The sequence below is a fragment of the Camelus bactrianus genome, chromosome 19, assembly GCF_048773025.1.
Source record: "Camelus bactrianus isolate YW-2024 breed Bactrian camel chromosome 19, ASM4877302v1, whole genome shotgun sequence".
Lineage (NCBI taxonomy): Eukaryota > Metazoa > Chordata > Mammalia > Artiodactyla > Camelidae > Camelus > Camelus bactrianus.
This window is the reverse complement of record NC_133557.1, coordinates 47,607,682-47,631,373: the sequence shown is the minus strand read 5'-3', so window position 1 is coordinate 47,631,373 and position 23,692 is coordinate 47,607,682. Positions and strand designations below refer to the sequence as shown.

The following is a 23,692-nucleotide window of genomic DNA, read 5'->3' as shown; positions in this document are numbered from 1 at the left end:
CTCAAAGGTAAAAATTGAAAACTGCAGTCAGACAACGAAGAGACTGGCAGGATGCATTGGACAAAAGTAGGTCAGAAACAACAAGGAATGGGGAGGGGAGAGAACGTGTGCTGAGCACCCTGACTTCAGCCGTGGGTTGTCGGTATTGAGGACTGAGTCAGTATGAGTAGATGGATTGGTGTGGACTAAAAGGGTGGTTATTGTTCAGATAAGCATGTGATTTGGACTATATTTATTAGAAGAGGGTTTTTTTTTTTCCTTCAACATTGGTCATTTCTAGGGAGCAGAAAAATACTCTGCCACATAACATCTAAGTGCAAAAGAGATGCTAAGGGGTGATGGTGGTATGAAAAATTTCAGTTCTGCAGTTCCTAGGTTTCCTTAATTAGGTACACAGCAGTAAGTACTTAAAATAAAATAAGATACTTCAAATAAAGACATCATTATATGTACATATCCTTAAAGATACACATATGGTGTTATAAGTGGGCCTGAAATGTGATCTGCATTCTAAAATCCAATGAAATAAAATTAGTACCTCAATATTCCTGTCGGCTCTATAAACATGATGTAGCTAATGATCACAGAAAGCAAGATCAGCTAGAAAATTTGAGATTTGTCTTTTCCAGTGTCAAATTTAATATTTTTTGCTTTACTTAAAAAGCATTTTTTAAACTAGGGCTGTCAGCATCCATTGGTATACTGGGTTCAGTAGATGTGTTCAGATGTTCTAGACAGTGAATCATAGCAAAGACTGAGGTTTAGACAGTAGTTAGATGTCTCTCCCATGTGATCAGCACCCACATATTGATATACTGAAAATCCTTAAAGTGAGAACTTCATTAAAGCAACGAAAAGAGAGGGAAAAAAATAGCCACAGGCTAGTGGAAGTTTTGTAACATGTAAAAATGACAAAGGGCTATTACATGAGTATATTTTTAAAAACTCCTACACTTTAATAAGAAAAATAACAAACTGACAACAGCTTGCACACTGCTCCTTGTAGAAGCCATGCAGATGGACTCATGTGAATGGGGCTGGAGCTGTAGAATTAGTTATTCTTGCAAGTAAGTCCGTTAAAAACAAATGTAAATGGGGTACAATTCTAGAATATCTGAGTAAAAATCTTGGAAAACTTACTCCTCTATGAAGCAATGACAATGGCAAAATTTGTCAAAATTAACCTCTGTAGGACTCTGGAAATTAAAAAAAGGCTTCCAGCAATCCGGGGAGTGTTTATTTGAGGAAAAAACAGCTAAATCTCCATAAAGATAGTGAGTTTGGTGGCATTGTAACTTGACCTACCCCATCCCCGTATCCTCACCTAAATGGTGGCCTTTAAAAGCAAAAGTCTCACAATCAAGGTAGGGGCAGAAGTAGTTTGGAGTTCCCCCCAAAAAAAAACCATCCCCAGAGAGCTGTCACTATTTGACCTATCTCAAACTCATGCTGTGCAAACAGCCTATCCTCAGATTGTTTGTGGAAAAGAATCAGCAGTGAGTACTTAACATTACAACTGCCTGAGGCAGTGGTACCAGTAGAGGCTAGCTAGATGCTGACTAGGAAACTTAGAAGGCAAAATTGAGTAATGAGACTTTCTGGGGGTGGAGGTAGGGTTAAAAATCTCCAAAAAATTCTGAGAATTATAGAAGGCCATACACATGTGTGGCACATGGCAAGGAAAGATCTGAGAAAATCTTAAGCCTTCAACTCTGGCTGAACTTGAGGTTCTGCATAAGCAAGAACTAAAGGCTATGGAAGAGCTGCAGACTGCCTGCCGGTGCTGAGGCCATCCCTCAGCATGCAGACACACAGCCACCTGGCAACAGCTCAAGTGTTTGGCTCCAGACATTGAAAGAAATCACTGTCCAATCATTACTACAGTGATGACAACTAGGTTTTCTGCACACATACACATCTCATGGCCATGCATGATAAAGAATACAGACTTTACAGAATTTGTTCAGGAAAGTAGCTAAATAAATAGCTGCAGCAGGATTGACAATGGAAACAATGATAAACCCTGCAGATGAGGAAAATCTGGCTTTCAGATCTGCCACATTGTAATATTTTAAATGTCCAGTTTTCAAAAGAAAATTATAAGATGTACAAAGAAACAGAAATGTTTGGCCATAACACAGGGGAAAAAGTAGTCAATAGAAACTCCCCGAGGAAGCCCAGTCACTGCACTTACTAGAGAAAGACATAAATAAGCAATTACACATATGTTCAAAGAGCTAACAGAAACCATGCCTAAAGAATTAAAGTATGTGAACATCTCATTGTACAGAGAATGTCAATAGATTAAATTTTTATTAAAAACCAACTAGAAATTCTAGAGATACAAATATAATGACTAAAATGAAAAATTCACTAAAGAGGTTTCTCTGTAGATATGAACTGGTTGAAGAAAAAGTCAGTTAACTTAAAACTATTGAGATTATCCAGTCTGTGGAACAGAAAGGAAAAGGAATGAAAAAAAAATGAACACAGTGTCAGAGATACGTGGGACACCATCAACAATACCAATACACACATAATGGGAGCGCCAGAAGGAAGGAGAGAGAAAAAGGGGCAGAAAGAATATATAAAGAAATAATGGCTGAAAAACTTCCCAAATTTGATGAAAACATTAATTTGTACCTCCCAGCAACTCAACAAACTCCACGTGGTATAAACTTAGAGAAATCTAAACATAGGCACATTAGACTCAGTGTGTCAAAAGACAAGAACAAAGAATCTTGACAGCAGAAAGAGAAAAGTGGCTCAACATATACAAAGGCTCCTCAGTAAGAAAAACAGTTGATTTCTCATCAAAAACCATGGAGGCCAGAAGGCAGTGGGATGGTATCATCAAAGTGATAAAAGGAAAAGACTGTCACCACTTATTTTATATCCAGTAAAATGATTCTTCAAAAAAGTTAAAGGAGAAATTAAGACACTCCTACAAAAACAAAATCTGAAAGAATCCATTGCTAGCAGGCCTGCCCTACAAGAAATACTAAGGATAGTCCAGCAGGTGTAAATGAAAGGACACTCACCTGAAAAAATAAAGAGCACTAGTAGAGATAACTACATGAGTAAAAAAATAAAACAGTATAAATAGAGTATTACATGTAAGTGTTTTCTTCTATTTGATGTAAAAGACAACTGCATAAAACAATTGTGCAGATGCGCTTATAAATGCATAAAGGTGTAATTTGTATGATAGTAACAGCATGAGGAGGGGGAGGGAAAAGACTGATACCAAAGTAAAGTTTTTGTGTACTATTGAAATTAAGTTGGCATCAATGTGAACTAGATTGCTTTAAAACAAGATGTTAATCATAATCTCCAGGGCAACCACTTAAGAAAATATGAAAAAAAAAGAAAGGAAAGAAAAGAAGAAGAAGAAAAAGATAAAATAAACAACAAATTAAAATGGCACACTAGAAAATACCTACTTTGTACAAAAAATGTAGTAATAGAGGAATGGGGAAGAAAAGACATATAGAAAACAGATAGCAGACAGGAAGAAAAGACATATAGAAAACAGACATATAGAAAACTTCAACCTGATAAGAAATTAATTAATGCAAATGAATTAAATATTCCAAACAAAATACAAAAGGCAGAAATAAATGGAATAGAGAATAGATGAACAAGACATAATAATCAACAAAAAGAAAAGTTGGTTGTTTGAAAAGATCAACAAAATTGACAGATTTTTAGCTAGCATTGAAGAAAAAAAGAGAGAAGATTCAAATTACTAAAATCAGAAATGAAAGGAAGGATGTCACTACGGCCTTACAAAAATAACAAGGAATATAAGGGAATACCATGAATAATTATACAGTCAATAAGTGAGATAATGTAGATGAAATGGTTAAATTCCTAGAAGGACATAAATGACTGAAGCTAATTCAAGGAGAAATAGAAAACTTGAATAGTCCTACAATAAGTAGTGACTGAAATAGTAATCCAAAACTTTCCCACAAGGAAATGTTAAGTCCATATGGCTTTGCTGGTGAATTCTATCAACTACTTAAAGAAAAAAGTGCTTCACAAACTCTTCTAAAAATAAAGAGGTGGGAACACTTCCCAATTCATTCAATGAGACTAGTATTACACTGATACCAAAACCAGACAAAGGCATCACAGGAAAACTACAGACTATCTCTTATGAATATAAATGCAAAAATCCTCAACAGAATACAAGCAAATCCAATCCAGTAACATATAAAACAGACCACAATCAAGTGGGATGTATCCAGGTATGCAAAGCTAGTTCAACATACAAAAGTCAATTCATGTAATATGCGATATTAATAGAATAATGGATAAAAACTAGGGATAGAAGAGAATTTCCTCAACTTGACAAAGAACATCTATGAAAAACCTAGAGCAAACATCACACTTAATGGTGAAAGACTGAATTCTTTCCTCCCAAGATCAACATTGTACTAGAGGTTCTAGTTAAAGCAATCAGACAAAGAAAATAAAGCCTCTAGATTAGAAAGAAATAAAACTATTTCTATTCCAGATGACATAATATTATATATTAAAATCATAAGGAATCCACCAAAAAGCCTATTAAAATAAGCCAGTCCAACCAAAGTTTTAAGACACAAGTCAATATATAAAAAGTAATTACATTTCTATACAATAGCAGTGAATAATCTAAAAATAAAATGAAGGAAACACTATAATTTATATCATCAAAAAGAATAAAACACTTAGGAAAATTAAGAAAAATGTGTGGAATATTGAGAAAAATGTGTGAAACTTGTATACTGAAAACTATAAAATACTATTGATAGAAGTTAAAGATGACCTAAAATAAATGGAAAGCTCTTCTGTGTTCATGGATCAGACGCTTTACTACTGTTAGGATGGCAATGATTCTCAAAATGACCTACAGATTCGATGCAACTCTGGTTTTTTTGCAGAAATGAACAAGCTGATCCTAAATTTAATATGGAAATGCAAGATACCCAGAATAGTCAAAACAATCTTGAAAAAGAACAAAGTTTTGAAGTTTCCACTTTGAAAACTCACTAACAAAACTGTAATCCATACAGTGTGGTACTTGCATAAAGAACAGGCAATAGATTGATAGAAAAGAACTGAGAGTTCATATACAAACTCTTACATGTAGCCAGGTAATTTTTGACAAAGGTACCAAGACAATCCAATGGGGAAAAGTAACCTTCACAAAACTGATGCTGGGACACATGAACATACTCCTGGAAAGAAAGAAAACTGAACCTTTATCTTATACCATTTATGAAAATTAACTCAAAATAAATCACAGACCTGAAACTATAAAACTTTTAGAAAATGAACACTGAGAAAATCTTCAGGACTTAGGATTACAAATGCTTCTAAGACATGACACCAAAATCACAAACAACAAAAGAAAGAAAAAATCAAGTAAACTGAACTTCAGTAAAATTAACAGCTTCTGTGCTTCAAAGGATATCATCACAAAAGTAAGAAGACAATACACAGAATGGGCAAAAATATTTCCAGTATTTTCCCTGATAAGGGAGTTTTATCCAGAATAGACAAAGAACACTTAAAACTTGACAATACAAAGACAAATACATTTAAAATGGGCAAAGAATTTGAATAGATATTTCTCCAAAGAAGACATACAAATGGCAAATAAGCACATGAAAATATGTTCAAAATCAGTAGGCATTAGGGAAACAGAAATCAGAAGCACAATGACATACCACTTCATACCAACTAGGTTGACAAATACATATATATATAAACCCAGTAATAACAAGAGTTGAGGATGTGGAGAAACTGGACTCTTCATACATTACTACTGGAAATGTAAAATGGTACAGTCACTTTAAAACATACTTTAGCAATTCCTCAAAATGTTAAAAGTAGAATATATCCCAGTAATTCCATTTTTATGATATATTCTCAAGAGAACTGAAAATATGTGTTCACAGAAAAACTTGTCCATGAGCATTTGTAACAGAATTATTCCTCATCAATTGATGGATGGATAAGAAATGTGGTGTATTTATAAAAATGGCATATTATTTGAACACAAAAAGGAATGGGGTACTGATATATGCTACACCATGGATGAGCCTTGACAAAATCACACTAAATGAAAGATGACAATCACAAAAGGCCACATATTGTATGGTTCTACTCATATGAAATGCCCAGAAAAGGTAAATCCATAGAGGCAGAAAGCAGTGTGGCGGCTGCCAGGGGCTAAGGGAAAGGAAGATTAGGGAGTAACTTACTAAAAGTTACTGGTCCCTTTTGGGGGTGATGAAAATGTTCTAAAATTAGATAGCGGTGATGGCTGCACAACCCTGGAATGTACTTAAAACCCTTAATGTAACTTTCAAAGGCTATGTTTTATAGTATGTGAATTATATCTCCATAAAGCTGTTATTCTTCAAGGACACATAATCTTTAAACAGGCCTTTTATAAAAGAGGAATTATTTCTGGTATCCTCTGCTTATGCAAATATACTTTCAAAAGCACACAAAGTTAGTCATATTTTGTAATCATACAAGTATATGTGAAAAAGAATATATAGTGTATGTTAAGGAATGATAAAAATCAGTATTTAACGAACATTTATCCAAGATGGCAGAGTAGAAGGATTCTCATAGCTCACTCTATCCCACAAATACACAAAAACTCACATGTATGGACCCACTCAGCCAACCAGAGCTCCTGCGGAACTCTGACAGAACATCACCCTCTTCGAAAGACAAGGATGCCAAAAATCTGGAAGGAGAAAAGGAAAAAAGAAAGAAGAAAAAGCAAAACACTGCAGGACTGGTCCCGTGGGGAGGGAGTGGCAAAGGAGGAACAACGCTCGTTCCCTGGATCTCCCCCTCTCCAACGGAGAGGCCAGTGAGAAGGAGGGGGAGATTCTGAGGCTCAGATTTGCCCCGAGCACCCCTTGACTGAAAGAACCAAGTTAAACAGGCACAGAGGGTTCCTGTGAAACCCAGCCTGAGACATGAGCTGGCAGCTGGGGGCCAGGACAGGCTGCCTGAGCCAGGTGGAGGACTGGGGCGGCTACACTGAGGCAGCCCTGGGGGACTGCAAGGTGCTATGCACCATGGCTGGTAGGGGATACAGGGAAGAACAACCTAGGCCCCCATAAATTATGAAAAAAAAGCAAAGCAACACGGCTGGTGTGACCTGAGGGGAGGGGCACCGTAGCCTTTGTCTCCTCAGAACTGTGCTGCCATTACTGACACTTCCCATGAGAAGAGAGGCGGGGTGTAGCCACAGCTGCCATGTCCTCCTGTGCACAGCACCTGGGTGGGGGCAGGGCTGAGACCTGAATCCACACGTGGTGGCTGCACAACCTCCTAGGCAGGACTGAAACTTGTTTACAGCCCAAGGTAGATAGGACCTATCTGCCCTGGAATTTCAGAGAACTCACACCACCAAGACAAACAAAGAGCTGAGATTTGGCATGGAGCAGGGTTGGGGCCGTTCTGCGGTCTTCGGAGCCCGCCTTCGGAGTGCTGACACAAGGCGGAGCGGGCAGCTGCAGAGCAGTGGGGCGACCAGCACCAGGAAAGGGTGGGCAGCCACCCGCCGTCTTGGCAGGAACACAGTACCTGACCACAGTGCCGGGAGGGGGCGTGATCCACCCACCTGCCTCCCCCAAGCCCAGTATCAGACTGTGGCATTGGGAGGGGGAGTGACACACCTGCCCACCTGGTAAGAGCTCAGCTCCTGACTCAGTGTTGGGGGGGTACGATCTGCTAGCCAACAACCACTGGGAGCAGCACAAACAAGGGTGTCAACAGAGGGCCTCTGGAAACAGCAAGCTGAGTTCATGAAACAGGGTAAAGACACAAAGACCTCTTGATAAAACCATTAAGAGCACTGCATCTCCAGGAGAACTAGATAACTGATACTCCTTAAGCCACAGTGCCAGAGAAATATGAGCAATATGAAGAAGCAGAGGAACCATTCCCAATTAAAAGGTCAAGAGAAATCCCCTGAAAGCATAATCAAGGAAACAGACATTGATGGCTTACTAGATCAAGATTTCAAAAAAGGAGTGATCAAAGAACTGAAGGAACTAAGAGATAGTGTTTAGAGGTATAAAATATGTCAAAAATGAAATAGAAGCTATAAAGAACTAAGTAGAATTGGTAAGTTCATTTGCTGAGATGAGAGCTGACTTAAAGGCTGTACAAAGTATGCTAGATAATGCAGAGGAACAAATAAGTGACCTACAAGACAGGAGAACAGAAAGCATCCAATCAGAACAGCTGAGAGAAAAACAAATAAAAAACAATGAAAACTATATAAGAGACCTACGGGATAATATAAAGTGCACCAATCTATTCCTAATAGGGGTTCCAAAAGGGGAATAAAGAACAAAGGGGATTGAAAAGGTATTTGAAGAAATCATGACTGAAAAATTCCCAAATCTAAAGGAATCAGATATCCAAGTACAGGAAGCTCAGAGGGTCCCAAACAGGAAGAACTCAAACAGACCAACACCAAGACATCATAAGCAAGATGGCCAAAGTCAAGGATAAAGAAATGATCCTAAAAGCAGCAAGAGAAAAACAAAGAGTGAATTACAAGGGAACTCCCATAAGCCTCTCAGCTGATTTCTCTACACAAATACTACAAGCCAGAAGGGAGTAGCAAGATATATTCAAAATCCTGAATGAAAAAAAGATGCAGCCTAGGATATTCTATCCACCAAGGCTATCCCTTAGAATAGAAGGAGAGATTAAGAATATCATAGACAAGCAAAAACTAAAAGAGTTTAGAAACACTAAACCCATGCTAAAAGAAATATTGACAGGTCTACTCTAAATAGAAAAGAAGCAGGGTGCTACAAAAATGAGAAACTCATATCTGGAAAGGAGATAACTGCCATGAATTACAAAAAGAATAAACACAAAATTGTAAGAGAAGACATCTAAATCATTAACAGTGGGAGAGGGAAGCAAGGAAAACCACTGTGGACAACAGTATGGAGATTCCTCAAAAGACTAGGAATAGACTTACCATATGACCCAGGAAACCCATTCCTGGGTATATATCCAGAAGGAACCCTACTTCAAAATGACACCTGCACCCCAATGTTCATAGCAGCACTCTTTACAATAGCCAACACATGGAAACAGCCTAAATGTCCATCAACAGGTGACTGAATAAAGAAGATGTGGTACATTAATTGAATGGAATTCTATTCAGCCACAAAAACTGACAACATAATGCCATTTGCAGCAACATGGATGTACCTGGAGAATGTCATTCTAAGTTAAGTAAGCCAGAAAGAGAAATAAAAATATCATATGAGATTGCTCATATACACACAACAACAACATAAATACAAAACAGAAACAGACTCAAGGAATACAAACTTGTGGTTGCCAAGGGGGCAGGAGGTGGGAAGGGACAGACTGGGATTTTAAAATGCAGAATATATAAACAAGATTGCACTGTATAGCACAGGGAAAAATATACAATATCTTGTGGTAGCTCATAGTGAAAAAAAAGCAACAATGAATATATATAAGTGCATGTATGACTGAAAAATTGTGCTCTACACTAGAATTTGACACAACATTGTAAAATAACTATTACTCAATAAAAAATGAAAAAAATAAAAAAATTGGTCAATGATGAAATCAAAGTTGAAATTTTAAAAATCTTGAGGCAAATGAAAACACAACCACACAAAACATGGAACGCAGCAAAGGCAGTCCTAAGAGGGAAGTTTATAGTGATACAGGCCTTCCTCAAAAAATAAGAACAATCTCAAATAAACAATCTAACCCACTAGCTAAAAGAACTAGAAAAAGAAGAGCAAAAACACCCAAAAGTCAGCAGAAGGAAGGAAGTAATAAAGATCAGGGAGGAAATAAATAAAATAGAGATTTAAAAAACAATAGAAAAATCAATTTAATCAAAAGCCAGATTTTTGAAAGAGTAAATAAAATTGACAAACCTCTGGACAAACTCACAAAGAAGAAAAAAGAGAGAGCACAAATAAGAAAAATAAAAAAGGAAAATGGAGGAAGAGAGAAGGTGGCGGAGCAGAAGGACGCCCGTAGCACACCCTCTCCCACAAATACACCAAAACTCACATCCACAGAACCACTCAGCCAACCAGAGCACCTGCGGAACTTTGACAGAACATCTCCTTCCTCAAAAGATAGAGATGCCAAAAATCTGGTAGGAGAAAAGGAAAAAAGAAAGAACAATAGACGAAGCAGGGTGGGATGGGCCCCGCAGGGAGGGAGTGGCAAAGAAGGACTGGCACTCGTTCGCTGGGTCTCCCCTCTCCAGATGAGAGGCCAGTGGGACAGAGAGGGAGACTCTGAGGCTCGGATCTGTACAGAGCAGCCATTGACTGACAGAACTAAGTTAAATGGGCACAGAGGTTACCCCCAACACCCAGCCCAAAACACGGGCTGGCAGCTGGGGGCAGGTCCAGGCTGCCCAAACCAGGTGGATGATGGGGGCGGCTGCACTGAGGTAGCCCCGGGGGACTGCAAGGGGCTGGGCGCCATAGCTGTGGGTGTACAGGGTAGAACAACCTGGGCCCTCCATAAAACAACACGGTTGATGTACCCTGGGGGGAAGGGTGCATATCTCCATCTCTGAAAACCCGCGGAAAGTTTTCAGAACAAGAGAGGCAGGGCTCAGGCACAGCCACCATATCCTCCAGTGCTTAGCATCCAGGCAAGGGCGGGGGTGAAACCTGCATCCACACCGAAGGGCTTAGCAGCCTCAAAGAGCAGACAGAGACTTTTCTACAGCCCGAGACAGATAGGATCCTTCCATCCTGGTCCCTCAGAGAACTTTCTCCGCCAAGACAAACAAGGAGCTGGGTTTTGGCCCGGAGCAGGGACAAGGCTGTTCCTAGGCCTTCCCCGAGCCCACCTGCGGAGCGCCGACCTAAGGCGGAGCTCGCAGCAGCACAGAGAAGCAGACCTACCGGTGTCGGGAGAGGGAGGACAGCCCCCCACCTTGCAGGCAGGAAAGCAGCCCCTGAAAGCGCTGCTGGGAAGGGAAGCGACCTGCCCTCCTACCTGGCCAGTCTGCAACATCTGACTGCAGCACTGGGAGGGGCAGTGACCCGCCCGCCCACAGGAAAGGAGAGCTTCACCTGACCCAGTGTTGGGAGGAGGCATGATCTGCTTGCCAACAGGTACTGGGAGCAGCACAGAAGAGGGCGCCAATGGAGGGCCTCTGGAAACAGCAAGCTGAGCTTACAAAACAGGCCGAAGACAGAAATACTTCACATTAAAAGCACACAGACTCCAAGAGAACACCGACCCTCCCCCCCTTTTTTTTTAATCTGTACTTATTCAATTTCCTATTACCCTCTTAATTTTTACTTCTTAATTCATTTCTATTTCTTTTGGGTTTTGATGTCCTGTTATTGATTAGACACAGGTTGCAAATACATCTTTTCCTCTTTTTCTTAAAGGTTTTAAAAGGACTTCTCAACCTGATTGATATTCTGCTTCAACTTGCTCTTCTGTTATTCATTATACATTCTTTTCAAAACTTTTTTCTCCCTTTTTTTAAAATTCTTTCTCTCTCTTATTTTTTTCTTTTTTTCCTAAGTCTTATTCCTACATAGGCATTAGGTAGATAAACTCCTTAAAGACGACAATAGATAACTGATACTCCATAAACCACAGTGCCAGAGAGGTATCAGCAAGATGAAGAAGCAGAGAAACCATTCCCAATTTAAAGAACAAGAGAAATCGCCTGAAAGAAAGATCAATGAACTGGATATCGATAGCCTACTAGATCAAGATTTCAAGATAGAAGTGATCAAAGTGCTGAAGGGATTAAAAGAGATAGTGTTTAGAGATATAAAATATGTCAAAAATGAAATAGAAGCTATAAAGAAGAGCCAAGTAGAATGGGTAAACTCATTGACAGAGATGAGGAATGATTTAATAGCTGGCAAAGCCGACTAGATAAAGCAGAGGAACGAATTAGTGACCTAGAAGACAGGACAATAGAAAGCACCCAATCAGAAAAGCTACAAGAGAAACAAATAGAAATGGTGAAAATAGCATAAGGGACCTATGGGATAATATAAAACATCCCAATCTTCGCCTAATAGAGGTCCCAGAAGGGGAAGAAAGATCAAAGGGAATTGAAAATGTCTTTGAAGAAATCATGACTGAAAACTTCCCAAAATGAAAGGAGTCAGATATCCAAGTACAGGAAGTTCAGAGGGTCCCAAACAGAAGAATTCAAACAGACCCACACCAAGACATATCATAATCAAGATGGCCAGAGTCAAGGATAACAAAATGATTCTAAAGGCAGCAAGAGAAAAGCAAAGAGTAAGTTACAAGGGAACCCCCATAAGGCTCTCAGCTGAGTTCTCTACACAAACACTACAGGCCAGAAGGGAGTGGCAAGATATATTCAAAGTCCTGAATGAAAAAAAAGATGCAGCCTAGGATACTTTATCCAGCAAGGCTATCCTTTAGGATAGAAGGAGAGATAAAGAATTTCACACACAAGAAAAAGCTGCAGGAATTTAGCAAAAATACACCCATGCTAAAAGAAATATTGAAAGGTCTATTCTAAATAGAAAAGCAGCAGGATGCTACAGAAATGAGAAACACACAACTGGAAAGGTGATAACTCATGAATTACAAATAAATTAAACATAAAATTATAAAAAAAAAGTCATACAAATCATTGAGAGTAGAAGAGGGAGGCAGGGAAATATAGAATATTTTTTTTCTTTCTCTTTTCAATTTTTTTATCAGTAGTATGTGTTTGAGATCATGTTACTATCAGTTTAATAAAAACAGTTATAGTAATGGGCTAATAGATTAATGAAAAAGTGTAATCACAAGCCAAAAACTTACAAGGGAGTCACAAAAATTAAACAAAATCCATGATAATACAAAGGAAAATTACCAAACCACAAAAGGAAGAAGAAAGGAAAAAAGAGGATATACCAATTCAACTGCAAAGATAAGTTCAAAATGGCAATAAACATATATCTATCATTAATTACTGTAAATGTTAATGGACTAAATGCTCCAGTCAAATGACATAAAGTGGCAGATGGATAATAAAGAATGATCCTTCAATATGCTGCATACAAGAGACCCACTTTAGGGAGAAGGACATATACAGAATGAGAGTGAAAGGATGGAAAAGTATATTCTATGCAAATGGAAAAGCCAAAAAAGCAAGTGTTGCTGTAATGATCTCAGACAAAATAAACTTTAAAACAAAGGCCATAAAGAAAGATAAAGAAGGACATTTTATGATTAAAGGAGTGATACAAGATGAGGAAATAACACACGTTTATATGCATCCAATATAGGAGCACCTAAGTAATTGGAACAAATACTAACAGAGATAAAGGGGGATACTGATGGGAATACAATCATATTGGAGATTTTAACACTGCATTAACATCACTAGACAGATCTTCCAGACATAAAATAAATAAGGCAACAGAGAAATTAAATAATACAATAGAAAAACTAGATTTGGTGGATATTTTCAGAGCATTACACCCCCCCAAAAAAAGGATATTCATTCTTTTGAAGTGCACATGGAACATTTTCCAGGATTGATCATGCACTTGGGCACAAAAGGAACTTCAAAAATTTTAAGAAGATAGAAATTATCTCAAGCATCTTTACTGACCACAATGCCCTGAAAGTAGAAATCAATGACAGGGAAACAAAGGAGAAAAAAAAGAAATCATGGAGATTAAATGATATGTTATTGAAAAAACAATGGGTGAATGAGGAAATCAAAGCTGAAATTAAAAAATACTTTGAGAAAAATGATAATGAAAACACCACCACTCAAAATCTATGGGACACAGTAAAGGCAGTGCTAAAAGGGAAGTTTATAGTGATAGAGGCCTTCCTCAAAAAAGAACAATCTCAAATAAACAATTTAACCCACCAGTTGAATGAAATAGAAAAAGAAGAACAAAAAGCCCCAAAAGGCAGCAGAAGGAAGGAAATTATAAAGATCAGGGAGGAAGTAAATACAATAGAGATTAATAAGTCTATAGAAAAAAATCAACCAAACCAAAAGCTGTTTTTTTGAAAAAGTAAATAAAATCGACAATCCTCTGGCTAAACTCACAAAGAAGAAAATAGATAGAGCACAAATTAGCAAAATAAGAAAGGAAAATGGAGAAATTGCAAAGAATAAAATAGAAATACAGAATATCATATGAGAATATTATGAAAAACTATATAGAAACAAACTGGATAACCTAGAGGAGATGGACAAGTCTCTTGAAACATACTGTCCACCAAGACTGAAACAAGAAGAAACTGAACAATTGAACAATCCGATCACTGGAAAGGAAATAGAAATAGCAATTAAAAACCTCCCTACAAATAAAAGCCCAGGACCAGATGGCTTCACCGGGGAATTCTACTAAACATACAAAGAAGAACCCATAGCAGTCCTTCTCAAACTCTTCCAGATGACTGAAAAGGAGAGAATACTCCAAACACATTCTATGAAGCCACCATCACCCTGATAACAAAACCAGGCAAAGACACCAACAAAAAAAGAGAATTACAGACCAATATCACTGATGAACATAGATGCAAAAATCCTTACCAAAATACTAGCAAATAGAATTCAACAACACATAAAAAAGATTATATATCATGATCAAGTGGGGTTCATCCCAGGGACAGAAGTGTGGTTCAAAATATGCAAATCAAGCAATGTAATAAATCACATCAACAAGAGAAAGGACAAAAACTACATGATCACCTCAATCGATGCATAAAAAGCATTTGATAAAATTCAACACCCATTTATGATAAAAATTCTCACAAAAGTGGGTATAGAGGGAAAATATCTCAACATCATTAAAGCTATATATGACAAACCTACAGCCAGCGTAGTATTCAATGGTGAAAAACTCAAAAGCTTCCCACTAAAATTTGGGACAAGACAAGGATGCCCACTATCACCACTCCTATTCAACATAGTCCTGGAAGTCCTAGCCACAGAAATCAGGCAAGAGAGAGAAATAAAAGGGATCCAGATTGGAAAAGAAGAGGTAAAAGTGTCACTATATGCCAATGACATGTTATTATATATAGAAAACCCTAAAAGGTCCACACATAAACTACTAAAGCTGATTGAAGAATTCAGCAAGGTAGCAGGTTACAAGATTAATATTCAAAAATCAGTTGCATTTCTTTACACTAGCGATGAATCAACAGAAAATGAAAGTAAAGAAACAATCCCCTTTAAAAAAGCACCCAAAATAATAAAATATCTGGGAATAAATCTAACCAAGGAGGTGAAAGAATTATACACAGAAAACTATAAACCACTGATGAAGGAAATTAAAGAAGACTTAAAAATTGGAAAGATATCCTATACTCTTGGATTGGAAGAATCAATATTGTTAAAATGGTCACACTACCCAAGGCAATCTACAGATTTAAAGCAATCCCTATCAAATTACCCAGGACATATTTCACAGAACTAGAACAAATCATAATAAAATTTATATGAAACCATCAAAGACCTAGAATTGCCAAAGCATTACTGAAGAGAAAGAAAGAGGCTAAAGGAAAAACTCTCCCAGACTTCAGAAAATACTGTAGAGCTACAGTCATCAGGACAGCATTGTATTGGTACAAAAACAGACATAAAAACCAATAGAACAGAATAGAGAGCCCAGAAATGAACCCACAAAATTTTGGTCAACTAATTTTCGACAAAAGTGGCAAGAATATACAATGGAATAAAGACAGTCTCTTCAGCAAATGGTTTTAGGAAAACTGGACAGCAGCATGTAAAACAATGAAGCTAGAACTCTCCTTTACATTATACACAAAAATCAACTCAAAGTAGATCAAAGACTTAAACATAAGACAAGATACAATAAACCTCCTATAGGAAAACATAGGAAAAACATTATCTCACATACATCTCAAAAATTTTCTCTTAGTATAAATAAAAGCAAGAATAAACAAATGGGACCTAATGAAACTTACAAGCTTCTGCCCAGCAAACTAAACCATAAGTAAAACAAAAAGACACCCTACGGAATGGGAGAAAATTTTTGCAAGTGAAACCGACAAAGGCTTCATCTCCAGAATATATAAGGAGTCCATATGACTCAATAAGAAAAAAAACAAACAACCCAATCCGAAAATGTGCAAAAGACCTAAAGAAGCAATTATCCAAGGAAGACATACAAATGATCAAAAAGCACATGAAAAAATACTCAATATCACTAATTATCAGAGAAATGCAAATCAAAACTACAATGAGGTATCACCTCACACCAGTCAGAATGGCCGTCATTCAAAAATCCACAAACGACAAATGCTGGAGAGGCTCTGAAGAAAGGGGAACCCTCCTACATTGCTGGTGGGAATGCAGTTTGGTAAGCCACTGTGGAAAACAGTATGGAGATTCCTCAAAATACTAGGAATAGACTTACCATATGACCCAGGAATCCTGCTTCTGGGCATATATCCAGAAGGAACCGTACTTCAAAATGACATCTGCACCCCAATGTTCATAGCAGCACTATTTACAATAGCTAAAACATGGAAACAGTCTAAATGTCCATCAACAGGTGACTGAATAAAGAAGATGTGGTATATTTATAGAATGGAATACTACTCAGCCATAAAAACCGACAACATAACACCATTTGCAGCAACATGGATGCTACTGGTGAATGTCATTCTAAGTTAAGTAAGTCAGAAAGAGAAAGAAAAATATCATATGAGATCACTCATATGTGGAATCTAAAAAACAAAAATAAAAACAAACAAACAACAACAGCAACAACAAAAAACAAAGCATAAATACAAGACAGAAATAGACTCATAGACATAGAATACAGACTTGTGGTTGCCATGGGGGCGGAGGGTGGGAAGGGATAGACTGGAATTTCAAAACTGTAGATAAGATAAACAAGATTATACTATATAGCACAGGGAAATATACACAAAATGTTATGATAACTCACAGAGAAAAAAATGTGACAATAAGTGTGTTTATGTCCATGAATGACTGAAAAATTGTGCTGAACAGTAGAATTTGATACAACATTATGAAATGATTATAAATCAATAAAAATGTTTAAAAAAGAAAGGAAAATGGAGAAATTACAACAAATAACATAGAAATACAGAATAATATAAAATAATACTATGAAAAGCTATATGGAATGAAAATGGATAATCTAGAGGAGATGGGCAATTTTCTGGAAACATGCAGTCCACCAAAACTGAATCAAGATGAAACTGACCACTTGAACAAATTGATCATTAGAAATGAAATTGAATTAGCAATACAGAAAAACTTCCCTACAAATAAGAGTCCAGTACCAGACAGCTTCACCAGGGAATTCTACCAAGCATACAAAGAAGAACTCGTACCAGTCCTTCTCAAAGTCTTCCAGAAGATTGAAAAAGAGGGAATACCCCCAAACTCATTCTATGAAGCCACCATCACCCTGATAACAAAACCAGGCAAAGACACCAACAAAAAAAGAGAATTACAGACCAATATCACTGATGAACATAGATGCAAAAATCCTTACCAAAATACTAGCAAATAGAATCCAACAACATATAAAAAAGATTATATATCATGATCAAGTGGGGTTCATCTCAGGGACACAAGGGTGGTTCAACATATGCAAATCAATCAGTGTAATACATCACATCAACAAGAGAATGGACAAAAACCACATGATCACCTCAATCGATGTAGGAAAAACATTTGATAAAATTCAACACCCATTTATGATAAAAACTCTCGCCAAAGTGGGTATAGAGGGAACATATCTCAACATCATTAAAGCTATATATGACAGACCTACAGCCAGGATAGCACTCAACAGTGAAAAACACAAAAGCTTCCCACTAAAATCTGGGACAAGACAATGCTGCCCACTATCACCACTCCTATTCAACATATTCTTGGAAGTCCTGTCCACAGCAATCAGGCAAGAGAAGTAAAAGGGATCCAGATTGGAAAAGAAGAGGTAAAAGTGTCACTATATGCCAATGACATGTTACTATATATAGAAAACCCTAAAAGGTCCACACAGAAACTACTAGAACTAATAAAAAAGTTCAGCAAGGTTGCAGGTTACAAGATTAACGCTGAAAAATCAGTTGCATTTCTTTACACTAATGATGAATCAACAGAAAAAGAAAGTAAAGAAACAATCCCCTTTAAAATAGCACCCAAAGTAATAAAATAACTAGGAGTATATCTAACCAAGGAGGTGAAAGACTTATACACATAAAACTATGAAACATTGATTATGGAAATTAAAGAAGACAAAGAAAAAAAAAAGGAAAGATAGCCCATGCTCCTGGATTGAAGAATCAATATTGTTAAAATGGTCATACTGCCCAAGGCAATCTACAGATTTAGTGCAATCCCTATCAAATTACTCAGGACATATTTCACAGAACTAGAACAAATCATAGTAAAATTTATGTGGAATCACAAAAGACCTAGAATTGTCAAAGCATTACTGAAGAAAAAGAAAGAGACTGGAGTAAACTCTCCCAGACATCAGACAATATTATAGAGCTACAGTAATCAAGACATCATGTTTTTGGTACAAAAACAAACATATAGACCAATGAAACAGAAAAGAGAGCCCAGAAATGAACCCACAAACTTTTGGTCAACTCATCTTCGACAAAGGAGGCAAGAATATACAATGGAATAAAGACAGTCTCTTCAGCAAATGGTGTTGGGAAAACTGGACAGCAGCAATGTAAATCAGTGAAGCTAGAACACTCCCTTACACCATACACAAAAATGAACTCAAAATGGATCAAAGACTTAAACATAAGACAAGATATAATAAACTTCCTAAAAGAAAATATAGGCAAAACATTAACTGACATACATTTCAAAAGTGCTCTCCTAGAGCAGTCTACCCAATCAATAGAAAAAAATGCAAGAATAAACAAATGGGACCTAATGAAACTTACAAGCTTCTGCACAGCAAAGGACACCATAAATAAAACAGAAATACAACCTACAGAATGGGAGAAAATTTTTGCCAAATAAACCGACAAAGGCTTGATCTCCAGACTATATAAGTAGCACGTACGACTTCATAAGAAAAAAACAAACAACCCAGTCTGAAAATGGGCAAAAGACCTAAATAAGCAATTCTCCAAGGAATAAATACAAATGATTAATAGGCACATGAAAAAATGCTCAATATCACTAATTATCAGAGAAATGCAAATCAAAATTACAATGAGGTATCACCTCACACTAGTCAGAATGGCTATTATTCAAAAGTCCACAAATGACAAATGCTGGAGAGGCTGTAGATAAAAAGGAACCCTCCTACATTGCTGGTGGGTATGCAGTTTGGTACAGCCACTGTGGAAAACAGTATGGAGATTCATTAAAAGCTAGGAATAGACTTACCATATGACCCAGGAATCCCGCTCCTGGGCATATATCCAGAAGGAACCCTACTTCAAAATGACACCTGCACCCCAGTATTCATAGCAGCACTCTTTATAATACTCAAGACACGGAAAAAGCCTAAATGTCCATCAACAGATGACTGAATAAAGAAGTTGTGGTATATTTATAAAATGGAATACTATTCAGCCATAAAAGCCAGCAACATAACGCCATTTGCAGCAACATGGATGTTACTGGAGAATGTCATTTTATGTTAAGTAAGCCAGAAAGAGAAAGAAAAATGCCATATGAGATCGCTCATATGTGGAATCTAAAAAACAATCAAACAAACAAACAAACAAACAAAAAAGAAAACCTAAATAGAAAACAGAAACAGACTCACAGACATAGAATACAAACTTGTGGTTACCAGGAGGACAGGGGCTGGTAAAGGACAGACTGGGATTTCAAAATGTAGAATAGATAAACATGATTGTACTGTGTAGATCAGGGAAATATATACAAGATCTTGTGGTGGCTCACACCAAAAGAAAATGTGAGAATGAATGTATGTATGTTCATGTATAACTGAAAATTGTGCTCTTCACTGGAACTTGACACAACATTGTAAAATGACTATAACTTATTTTTAAAAAAAAGTTTAAAAAAATCAGTATTTAATGTAGTTGTTACTTCCAGAGTTTAAATTGGGGGGATGAAACTAAACAAAGCACTTAGTTGGTAACAGTTATGCTCTTTTTCTTAAACTGGAAGACAGATCATTATTCCTTACAGCTTAAATACATTTTCTACTCTTGTGAATCTACTCAGTATGGAGTAAAATTAACTGAAAATATTTAGGGGGTAGAGCTCAGCAATAGAGTGCATGCTTAGCTTGCACAAGGTCCTGGGTTCAATACCCAGTACCTCTATAAAAAAAATAAGATTAATACTATTTAAAAATTAAATAAACAGAGCCCAAATAGCTTTGAGCACAGGAGGATTATCCCCAAAATATCCCTACCTCTGCCCTCTACATTTTGTGTAAATTAATCTGTGTCAAAGAGTAGGACATTTGTGGTGTGACTGTCATTTCCTAAAATGAACTATAATAAGAAAAACTACCATGCAAGAACCTTATAAAAATATGACCTTTTTACTTTGCCACTGTATTTCTGAGATGCCTTTTCCTGGTTGGAACAATATACAAAACAATGGAGAAGCCAAAGACAAACTTAGGCAAAAGACATCAATATTCAGCCTTTGGCCCTAAACTCATTTTTTTTTGGTGAAGAGAGGAGAGTACTTCAAAAACCATCTGCAGCTTTCTAGCTAAGAAGCCATACTGGGCACACACCCTCAGAATCCTGTTAAACAGAATGGATAATTATGCCCATACATCAGAGCTGCCGTGTAAGCTTCTTCCTGAAAAGCCAGGCTGATAGGCTCAGGGCTAGAGAAATCTGGTCAGCAGCTCATTGCTGGTACCCAGAAATGTGGATCTGACCATCACAGCTGGACAGAGGCCAGATGAACAAGAGAAAATTCCTGGTTCGGTGCTGCACCCCTCTGGAGGTTGAGGCCACCAAAAGCAAAGGACTAATCACACAATTCAGAGCAGTGGTGGTGAAATTCAGTGTTCTGGCACTCACGTATTTCCCTTCAGACAGTGCAGTTGGTGTTTTAATTTCGACATAAAGCACAAACTAATTCTTTATCACTTTTTTGCCTTCCTAACACTGTAAGGGCTGTTTGTTTGCTTAAGTAAAACAATAATAAAATATTGCTCATTTGAGATTTTGAACATGTATATCTCCATATATATTAAGAAGCATTTCTAAATACAGAAAAGCACTAATTTTACCAGTTTTGCCATTGAAACCCTGAGATATCAGGGCTGCTCTTAGTCCACATCTGTAGGGCTGAGTGAAGCATTCCTCTAGGGGCCAGAAGTTCAAGGATGATCCTCCCTCAAGACCTCATTTCTTTTTCAAGTGTAGTATTGTCTTAAGATATTGGAGTGTTTCCTAAGGGTAATATTCCTTTCAGAGGCTGGGCTGCATTATCTAAGAAAAATGTTTTTCCATTTCACTTATTTATTATCCTCAGGACAAAAGGGATGTATCATCCAAAGCAGAAAGTGCTCTGCAATGAGTCTTCTTTTACTAAGCCAGTCGGAGATCCTGAAAATCATTTTATATCTAGTCAACTTTTTAGCATGGTAACAAGGAATAAAGAGAAGTTACCTCAAGGTACAGTTATTTTGATTAAAATATCCATACAGCAAGCAAGCCACCCCAACGACTGCTGCCAGGAGGAGCATCTGAGTGTAATAGCCCAGACAAGAAAAGTAGATTCCGACCTTCTCTCCATAGGATTTCCTGCAGAAAGATGGTAGTTTCAGAAGACACATAATCACTCTGTAGCTTCATCCTCATATTAATTTCCTTTTTTATTTTTCTTTGGTTTTGCGGGGGCATAATTAGATTTATTTGTTTTTTAAATGGAGGCATTGGGGATTGAACACAGGACCTCATGCATGCAAGGCATGCACTCTGCCACTGAGCTATACCCTCCCTCCATCATATTAATTTCTGATTCTAAATCAAGAGGGCTTGAAGTTTAAGCCTCTGACTCAATTCACACTTAAAACATATGCGTTTTCATAGCAGACCCCAAATTCTACTATGAAATAAGAAGTATTTTATGTATCATTGATTTACTGATCACAGGTTCACTTGCTGAAGAGAGGTATATGAGAACAGAACAAAGGAGGGGGCAAGACCAACTCCAGAGCAGATGCAGGGGATCATCATCACTCACCAGAAAGACTGGAACATTCAACAAATCCCCCCAAAGATCGATCTTAACAAGTATGACACAAGTGAACGTCAACAACTGGCTCAGTAATCTGCTCCTGCCTCATCTCGGGAACTTCCCTGGAGCAATTGCATTGTAAACCACAGATAATAAGAAAATGGCTGATAATGATAACAACTAGGAGTGCAATGTCTCTCTGACAAAATATTTATAAAACTCGTGGGAATGGGAGAGGGCAGGAGGGATGTGACTGAGGAAGGTACTGCCCTGTATTCTTTGTATCTAGCATGTCTGTTGTTCCTAGGTTTTAAAAACCTTTCAATATTTCTCAGTTAATCTGGAGTAGATGGAACAGGCCAGGGAGGCAAGATTATAAGAAAGGAGGCAGGACAGGAAGCGGTGCCAGTCTGGTCCTGAAAGGGACAGAGACATGCAGACACAGAGAGTTTAGACATGAGGCGGAACAATGAGATGGCTGCTCAGGTGTGTCTTGCTGTTGCTTATACTTCCCTCAACTGTCTCACTGCTGACTCGGCAGTGTTCATTAAAACCTGTGGATTTCCTTAGCTCTGAGTTCTCTCTGAGGCTTCCAGCTCAGTCTGGAGCTGGGTTGACCTCTGTGGGCTTAGCCTAGTGAGGACTCAGCTCTGAGAATAGTCTGGAGTCCTGGAAAACTTCACGCAGGAATACCCTTGGGCTAGACCAGCGCTCACAGGGCAGCTGTGAGACCAGCTCCATCGTCAGAGACCTGGGTGTGGACCATTCCATGGGGAAAAGGGCTGAGCCTGATACCGAATCAGATAGAAGGGACAAAGTGTGTTCATTCTCATGTGACTGGGCTTTGTTGCCTGGCTCATGGATGGCAGGCTCAGGATGGTGTCTGACAGAGAAAACCCTGGCAATGGGTTAGAGATGTCTTGGGCTCTTTCTTGTTAAGCTTTTTGAAATACATTCTTATCAACTATCCACCCTGGAAATGCCACATTCAAAACTGAAAGAATGTTAGAAGTTGTCTCCTCCAACTGGCCAATGGTAAACACAACCTGCTACTGTTAGAGAGCTGGTCAGGCAGCCTCTGCCTGGATATTTACAGTGATGGGGAGTTCACTACTTCCAAAGGTTACATGTTGGCAAGAAGGTCGGAAAGAATTTTTGAACCTTAAACAGATGTCTGCCTCCTAGTCCTTGCTGAAAGGCTAGGAATAATGAGGATCCCTTCAAATGTAGTTTTGTCAGATTGTTATCTCTCTGTGTCAAAAACACCCCAATTCTTGATATCAATTTTTCAAAATTCAGCTTTGATTTCTTTTTATCAAAGTTATACCATACATTCATTAAAGAGTCAAACAGTTCTAGAACACCGATTATAAAAAAGAGCAGTTCCCAACAACTGTCCCATTTCCTGGCCAGAAGCAACCTCGTTCAGCTCCTACTGCTGACTCTTGGAATAAA

The 23,692-nt window shown here is 37.8% G+C and overlaps 1 long non-coding RNA gene across 2 annotated transcripts in view; it reads right to left on the bottom strand.

Moving 5' to 3' along the window:
- LOC105069774 (uncharacterized) overlaps window positions 1-23,692 on the bottom strand; it is a 58,149-nt gene that overhangs the window by 14,251 nt on the left and 20,206 nt on the right. For both annotated transcript variants that reach the window (XR_012500514.1, XR_012500515.1), the window contains one exon: window positions 21,667-21,801. This is a non-coding gene — a long non-coding RNA (uncharacterized LOC105069774). The remainder of the gene's footprint in view (window positions 1-21,666; window positions 21,802-23,692) is intronic.